The sequence below is a fragment of the Molothrus aeneus genome, chromosome 33 (genome assembly GCF_037042795.1).
Source record: "Molothrus aeneus isolate 106 chromosome 33, BPBGC_Maene_1.0, whole genome shotgun sequence".
Lineage (NCBI taxonomy): Eukaryota > Metazoa > Chordata > Aves > Passeriformes > Icteridae > Molothrus > Molothrus aeneus.
The window spans coordinates 542258-551079 of NC_089678.1; positions in this window are offsets into that span (position 1 = coordinate 542258).

An 8822-nucleotide genomic window follows, 5' to 3' on the forward strand; every position below is an offset into this window, starting at 1 on the left:
TTTCTTTCAGCGGTTCTTCGTTCCAGTTTTTAATGCACACCTCATCTCCTGAATGTATGTTATGAACTGGATTCTCGAGAGTCAGTGGTCTATTCCACATGAGGATGCTCCGGAGCCGAGCTAAAGTTTCCCCAAGAGACAGAACATAATTATACACTTCCTGCTTTCCTGTGATGTGTACATTAGGGTTAGGCTCAGGAGATTCATATGGTTTCCCATACAATATCTCATAAGGACTGGCTGACATCCCACTCCTAGGCTTTATCTGAATCCTTAATAGTGCTATTGGCATAGCCTGGGGCCCCCACAATTTGGCTTCTTGGCATATTTTACTGATTTGCCTTTTTAGTGTCTGACTCATCTTCTCTACTTGTCCACTTGACTGGGGTCTCCACGGTGTGTGGAGGTCCCAAGTTATCCCCAGCAATCTACTTACCTCTCTTACTACTGTAGCTATGAAATGGGGCCCCCTATCTGATGATACCCCTAGGGGTGCCCCAAACCTGGGAATAATCTCCTGTAGTAACCACTTAACTGTTTCCTTTGCTTGGTTTGTGTGACAGGGAAGGGCTTCTGGCCATCCAGAAAATGTGTCAACCCCCACTAACAGGTATTTGTATCCTCAAGTTCTTGACAATTCTACAAAATCTACCTGCCAATAGTCTCCTGGCTCTATTCCTATCTGAATTCTTCCTAACTGTGCCTGTCGTCTAGCCACTGGGTTGTTTTTCAAGCAGATATCACATTTTGACATTACTGATTTTGCCATTGTTAACATCCGTACCGAAATTAAACTCTGCTTTAGCAATTTTACCAATTCCTCTGCACCCCGATGACATTCGTTATGTTTAATTTGTAGAACTTCTCTCTTTATCAAGGAGGGTACCCCTATATGTCCTTGTGTAGTCACATACCATCCTTCTGAATTCTTTTGTGCATTTAGCAAATGTGCCAGTCTCTCATCTTCTACTGAATATTTTGATTTTGGAGGCAAATTGAATTGGGATACATTAAGCTTTAAAGGTATCAATGCATTGTTGTTTGCACCTCTCGAGTAACCTGTCGGGCTGTCCAGTCTGCCTTTCGATTTCCTTCACAGATTTTGGAGTTTCCTGATTGGTGTGCTTTACAATGTATAATTGCCACTTGTTCAGGATTTTGTACTGCTTTTATCAATTGCAGGACTGCATCTTGATGTTTAATGTGCGTACCTTGAGAAGACAATAGTCCTCTTTCTTTTCACAGTGCTCCGTGTACATGCATCACTCCAAAAGTATATTTTGAGTCAGTCCATATATTTACCCTTTTCCCTTCACTTAATTCTAGTGCCCTGGTTAAGGCAACCAATTCTGCCTTCTGGGCAGATGTATTTGGTGGTAATGCTTTTGCCTCCACTACTGAAGCGCCTGTTGTTACCACATATCCAGCGTATCTGGTTCCGTTTTCCATGAAGCTGCTCCCATCTGTAAATAGCTCCCACCCTAGCTGCTCTAGTGGGACGTCTTTCAGGTCTTCTCTTGCTGAATAGGTGTACTCTATTACCTCTACACAGTGATGCTCTAATGGGCCTTCTTCAGTTGTGGTACCTAGGAACAAAGCTGGATTCAAAAGGTTAGTTGTTTTTAATGTGACATCATCCTGCTCAGTCAGGACTATGTGGAATTTTATTATCCTGCTTGGAGATAGCCAATGGCCCCCCTTCTGTTCTAAGGCAGTGGTTACCATGTGTGGTACATAGACATCTATGTGCCTTCCCATAGTAAGCTTCCTGGCTTCTTGTATCACCATCACAGTGGCTGCGACTGCCCGCAGACATGAAGGCCACCTGGCACTTATGTTGTCAAGTTGTTTGGAAAAGTAGCCCACCGGCCTTTTCCAGCTTCCCAGATGTTGGGTGAGGACTCCTAGTGCTAGGCGCAGCCTTTCATGTACAAACAGTTGAAAATCTTTAGACAGATCAGGTAACCCTAATGCTGGAGCAGTTGTCAGTGCTTCCTTTAATTTTAGGAAGGTTTCTTTCTGTGGCTTGCCCCAGGTGAATGGCTGTGTCTTCTGAGCTTCATACAGGGGTTTTGCAATCAGTCCATAGTCCGTGATCCACAGGCAACACTATCCTGCCATCCCGAGGAAGACTCGCAGCTCATGTAGATTCTGGGGCTCTGGAATAGCACAAATAGCTTGGATACGGTTAGTACCTAGTTTTCATTGCCCTTGTGAAATTTCACATCCCAGGTAGATCACAGTCTGTTGAGCAATTTGTGCCTTTTCTCTGGATACTTTATAACCTCCCATTCCCAGTGAATTTAAAATCTCAATGGTTACCTTTATACAGGTTGCTTTTTCTTCTGTAGCTATTAGTATATCATCAAGATACTGCAACAACAGGTATTGGTCTCTTGGTACTTGCCCATTCTCGGTCCAAATCTCCAGCTTCTTTGCCAGTTGGTTTCCGAATAGGGTCGGCGAGTTCTTGTAGCCTTGTGGAAGTCATGTTCAGGTGAGCTGGGTCTTTCTTCCATTCCCTGGGTTTTCCCACTCAAAGGCAAACAGTTTCCTACTTTCTTTGTCAAGGGGTATGCAGAAAAAGGCATCTTTTAAATCAATTACAGTAAACCATTTACATATCTCTTTTACGGATGTCAGCAATGTGTAGGGATTTGTTACCACTGGATAAATGTCCTTTGTTATTTTATTTATTGCTCTCAAATCCTGCACTAATCTATATTCACCATTTGGTTTCTTTACTGGAAATATTGGTGTATTAAATTGTGATTCACATTCTTCTAGAATTCGGTATTTCAAGTACTTATCAATAATCTTTACTATTCCTTGCCATGCTTCTGGTTTTATGGGATACTGTTTGACTTGTACAGCCCTCGCCCCTTCTTTTAACTCTACATGCACTGGTTGTGCCAATTTAGATTTTCCTGGTATATCCGTTTCCCATACAGAGGGAATCACTGCATCTTCTACCTCCCTAGGGATAGAGGGAACAGGTTTTTCTTGGATCATTAAAATCTGTCCCATCTTTGATTCAGGTATTTTCATTACAAGTTCTCTGTTTTCAAAGGTTATTACCACATCAAGTTTCACTAGCAAATCCCTCCCTAAAAGCAGAATTGGACACTCAGGTACATATAGGAATTCATGCGTTAAAACCTTGTTCCCAAAACACAAATCCAGGGGTTGCAAGAGTGGCCATTTTTCCTCTTTCCCTGTAGCCCCAACTATTGTTGTTTGCTTGTCCCGAATTTGTCCTTGCAGATCATTCAGCACAGAATATGTAGCTCTGGTATCCACTAGAAATTTGACCTCCTTATGACCTAACTGTATATTTATGACAGGTTCTTGAAACTGTTTTAGAGGTTCCGCATCTAGTCAGCTGTTATATTCGCCTAACACCATCGCCTTGGCAACATTTTCCTGCTGGAACTGATTGCCCTGGTGAAACCGGTTATTTGGGTTGTCTGGGCACTATCTTTTTCAATGCCCCTCCTGTTTGCAATATGCACATTGATTTAGGCTTAACCCTTGCATAACTGGTTTTCTACCATAACTACCTCTGCCACGTCCCCTGAAATTTGGGTTCCCCTTTCCTTGTATTACTGCCAAAAGATTTTGCTGCTGCCTTTTACTAGCCTCTCTTTTGTGATTATTATATACCTTCCAGGCTACCTCAAGAAATTGCCACTAACAGATCCAAATTGGAACCCAAATCAGGAGGAAGGGAGGAAGGCCATGATAGAATATAAGTATTTGATAGTTCGGGGGATCAAAGAGTCAGTTCCCAAAAGAACTAATACCAAATTGGCATTCGAGGGTGCACAAGAGAAGGACAAAACTCCTGCTACTTGGCTTAATCGCCTAAAATGGAACTTCCAGTTGTACTTCAAAATAGACCCAGACACCACAGAAGATCAAGTACTACTAAAGGTCCTATTTGTTACCAAATATTCGCCTGAAACCCAAAAATTGACCTTACAAGGAAAAAATTAAAGTACATACTCTTCACGATCTTAAAACAGTGCTGAGCCAGAGGGATCAGCAGTGGCTAACCAATGCAAGAATATTAAAATATCAAATAATACAAATGAACACAGATGATATAGAATTCATCACATCAAATGCCCTCAATCCAGCACAATTCCTTATGGGAGAGCCTACAGAGAATTTAGAACATGATTGCCTTGAATTGATTAACCTCCAAACCAAAGTAAGTGAGGATTTAGAAGATCAGCCTCTAGCAACTGGAAGAACCTTGTTCATAGATAGCTCTTCGGGGGTAGTAGATGGAAAAAGAGCTTCAGGTTATGCCATCATAGATGGAGAAACTTTACAAATTGGGGAAAAAGGGAAACTACCCCCAAATTGGTCAGCCCAAAGTTGTGAAATATATGCCCTGAAAAGAAGATTAGACTTACTGGAGGGAGATCAGGAAACTATTTATACAAATTCCCAATATGCATTTGGGATAGTTCACACATTTGGGAAAATATGGGAGGAGTGTGGATATCTAAGCTCAAAAGTAAAAAGCTTAGGCCGTGAGAACCTGGTCAGGTCCGTATTAGAATCTCTACAGAAACCAACAGAAATAGTAGTGGTCCATATAAAAGGGCACCAAAAAGGAGACAATCTTGAAGTTAGAGGAAACTGACTGGCTGATCATTTAGCAAAGGAAGCAGCTTTAGAATCAGGGGATCCAGTGAAAGTTTTTAAAGCAGAAACCACACCTGAGGGAAGAGAAAGAAGAGAGGAACCCATATTTAGTGAAAAAGAATTGGAGGTTATAAAAGATTTAAAGTTAAACCAAGGGCAATGAGGGGAGTGGTTAACCTCAGATGGGCAGGTGTTTTTAAACAAAGCACTTGCTCGGACAGTGCTAACAGAACTACATAAATTAACCAATTGAGGTGTCCAAACACTACATGATCATTTCTTAAGAAATAACCATTGCATAGGCGTATATGGCCTGGCAAAAGCAATTACAAAAGGGTGTTAATTGGTCAAAAAGTAAACCAGAAGGTTATGAGAAAGGTAGCACCTGGAGTGAGAGAATTAGCTCTAAGACTTTTCCAGGGCATACAGATAGATTTCACTGAGATGCCCCCAGTGCAGGGATACAAATATTTACTAGTTATAGTAGATCATCTCACCCATTGGGTGGAAGCCTTCCCAACAAAAAGGGAAACAGCCCAGGTTGTGGCAAGAGTAATCTTGGAGAACATTATCCCCAGATAATGGTGAACACCATAGACTCAGACCGAGGTCCACATTTTGTGGCCCGAACATTGCAAACTATAATCAAAGCTTTAGGAATGAAATGGAGATTACATACTCCGTGGAGCCCCCAGAGATCTGGGAGGGTAGAGCAGATGAACAAAACTCTCAAAAATGTATTAACTAAATTGATTGAAGAAACAAAAATGAATTGGCTAAAGTGTTTGCCCTTAGTGCTTTTGCGCATCAGAACAAGACCCCTGTCTGATATAGGGATTTCACCCGATGAAATCATGTTCGGACTGCCATTCTTGTTAACACCCTATAGCACAGGAGACTATTTGGAAGGAGAAGAAGCTACCAGAAAATACTCAGAAGTCATTGGAAGAACCCTGGAAGGACTTAGAAAAAGAGGATACCTCCCCCAAACATCCCCTCTTGACATGAAAGTACATAACATTAACCCAGGAGATTGGGTTTTGATAAAATCCTGGAATAGTGGACCATTCATGCCTAAATTTGAAGGCTCCTTTCAGGTACTCCTCATCGCTAATTCAGCTGTGCGGACCAGAGAAAAGGGTTGGACCCACATCACAAGAATTAAAGGACCAGTCTTACCCCCGGGCACTGGACAGGATTCAATGTCAGTTTCTCCCTCTGGCATTGGACCAGATTCCACCCCACTCTCACCCCCTAATTCAGGACAGGATTCAACCACATCATGAGTTAATTCACCAGAGTATACCATTATAAAAGGACCGAAAGACTTAAAGTTGACTCTCAAAAGGAAGAGCCAAAAAGACTGATGAACTGAATAAGAAAAGAGTTTGGTATCAGAACCATACCATATCTTAAAGTGTTTTAAGACAGTTCTGTGTTTAAAAGAGGTTTGCAAAAAGGTTAAAGACTGTTAATAAATAATTCTGGTTAAGTTCCCCCAATTTGGTACCAAGGACTCCAGGTTAATCTTCTACAGAGTATTCCCTTAGGAGAAACTAAATTAACAAAGACAGACCAAGAGAGGTTTAACCAGAGAAGTGGATAGAAGAGATTCTAAAGAGCTTGGAGGCTTCTTCTTAGTAAAGTCCCCAAGAGGCTAGGCCGGGTGGGCAGGTTGTGCAAGATGACCCATACAAGACTCTTGGGAAAGGCAGTAATGATGGCTTTCATTGCTGGTGGTGCTCTGGGGAGCCCAAGAGAGCCGTGCAGTAAGTGCTACCAACCCCTCTATGAGGAGAAAGAATTAAGTTCCTTGTCAAGAGTCCACACCAGTTTTAACCCTAATAGTGTTAACCTCTCCCAATTGGTCCTTTGTCAAGAGGATGAGGAAATATATTGGATAGATCGGAATACCACCACTTAGAGGCAGTGACTCCTGGGAGAGTGCCCTGTAGGGAGAAGCCTGGCTGTGCTTTGAACACAATGCTACTGAAGCAAGCCTGGTAGATCTGATCAAAGAGAAAGAGATAGTGAAAGCAATAAGAGAGCAAGACCATTCAGAGATACCCCAGGGTAAGAATCTATTCATAAATTCAGTAAAAAAAAATCAGCCACTAATTGTATCTAACTAATTGTAGGGTTTGTAGAAGTACCCAGATGACCGAAATTTGGCCATGGGAAGGGATTAGTCTAGGGCTATTGGAAATCTTAAACTGGGTACAGAATAACCCAGAATTTAGTGTTACAGAGATGAAGGGAAAAGAACTATGGGATCTGAAAGAAAGAATAATAAGAGAAAAAGGTATTTTAAGAAAAGGGGTATGGTACACCAGTAAGAAGAATGGTTTGTAAAAGGTATTTAGCAGTAAAGAACTCTGCTACCCCGTGGATCCCAAGAGATCCAAATAAATTTTGGTCTGTTGACAAGAAAGAAGGGAACAAGTGCATCCACCATGAAGTATATGAACTTTATGAGTGTGCTGAAAAAGGGATAAACCCCTTTTGGGGAAGGAAAGAAATTTCTAAATATTGGGAATGCTCAACAGAAACTAAGAACACATTTCAGGGGGCCCCTAAACACTTGTTTTGGATCTGTGGTACTACAGCATACACTAAATTGCCAGGAAACTGGTCTGGCAGTTGCACCATTAGAATAATAAAACCAGCTTTCTTTTTATTACCCAAAGAATCTGGATCAAGTTTAGGAGTTCTTATATATGATGATTTAAGAAAAACCAAACGGAGGAGGCAAAGTGCAATAGAAATTGGAAGAATCCAAAATTGTAAGAGCCAGGTTCGGACCCCAAGAAAAATTACCGAGACTTATGGCCCAGTCACCTGGGCTCAAGATGGGTCCTGGGGTTATCGGACCCCAATATCCATGTTAAACAGAATCATCAGGCTTCAGACAGTATTAGAGATGAAGAGTGCAGTCATTAGAAACATCTTAAACAAAATAAGAAAACTAGAATATGTAAGTAATCAAGAACAGACTCCTACACTTGATTCCAGTTGGTGGTCCTACACTTGATTCCAGTTGGTGGGATAACCTGTGGACTTTCAAAAGAGATTGGTGGAAAAAGGTAGCTTTCCTCACCATGTTTATACTTCCTGGCTTGCTCTTTTTACCATCCTTTTTTCCCTGCTTAATTAAAATGGTAACATCTGCTGTGCAGAACTACCTAAAGATCTCTAAAGAAATTAACCTGAAGAAACCAGAAAAAGTAATAAAGTTAAGTAACCAGGATTACCAGAGTGCTGAAGAAATTTATAATCAGTACAAAAAATTAAAGAAATTCTATGCTCATGAGTCAGAAATTGCAAGTTGAATGCGAGCTTAAGTTTAAGCCCGATCAAAGAAAAAGAGGAAGGATAGTTATGAGTAGAAAAGTTGCCCATTTTTTTAAAAGGTTGCAGAGTTCACAGGTTGGGCTAGTTGCTGCCAGGGTGGAGCTCTAACTGGTTTGTTGTTGAAATCACCTGTCATTTTCGTTAACTACCTGTTGTTGATGGTTGGGGAATCCCCCTTTTGTCAGTGGCACCCTGCTGCTTCCTGGAGGATGGCACCCAGATGGTGAAGAGGAGGGGACATCGGGGTTGGCATGTAAATGACATTGAGGTGGGCAGGCAGATGAAGAAATCCCTCACCAAACCTAGCAAAAACCCCTAAAAACAATGAACCAACACGGAATTGACGGATTGAAGTGATGTCTGGACGTGAGGAACAGAATCCAGTGTCCGCTAATACCCTTTTTACCCCTCACCATGACCTAAAAGATGTTGGCTGGACAGAGGACCTCGAATGTCAAACTGAAAAAGCGGGAATCTCCTGATACTCTCTTGAGGATGGAAGCCCCAGCTCTGCCTGCAGACCAGCGGACAAAGCTGCACTTTTCCTCCTCCTCCGTGCCACTCCTGGAAGCAGCAGCGGCGAGTGTGACCCGTTGGTTCTTCCCACTTGAGCTGATTTTTTAATAAAGGCATTAAAAAGGAGAAAGATGTCCTGCCCTATTTATTTCAGAAGGGAAGTGTTAGAGCAGCTCCAGAAGAGGTTCACAAAGATTCTTAGAGGGCTGGAGCATCTCTCCTGTAAAGACAGGCTGAGACAGGTGGAGTTGTTCAGTCTGGAGAAGAGATGGCTCCAAGGAGACCTCAGAGCGCCTTCC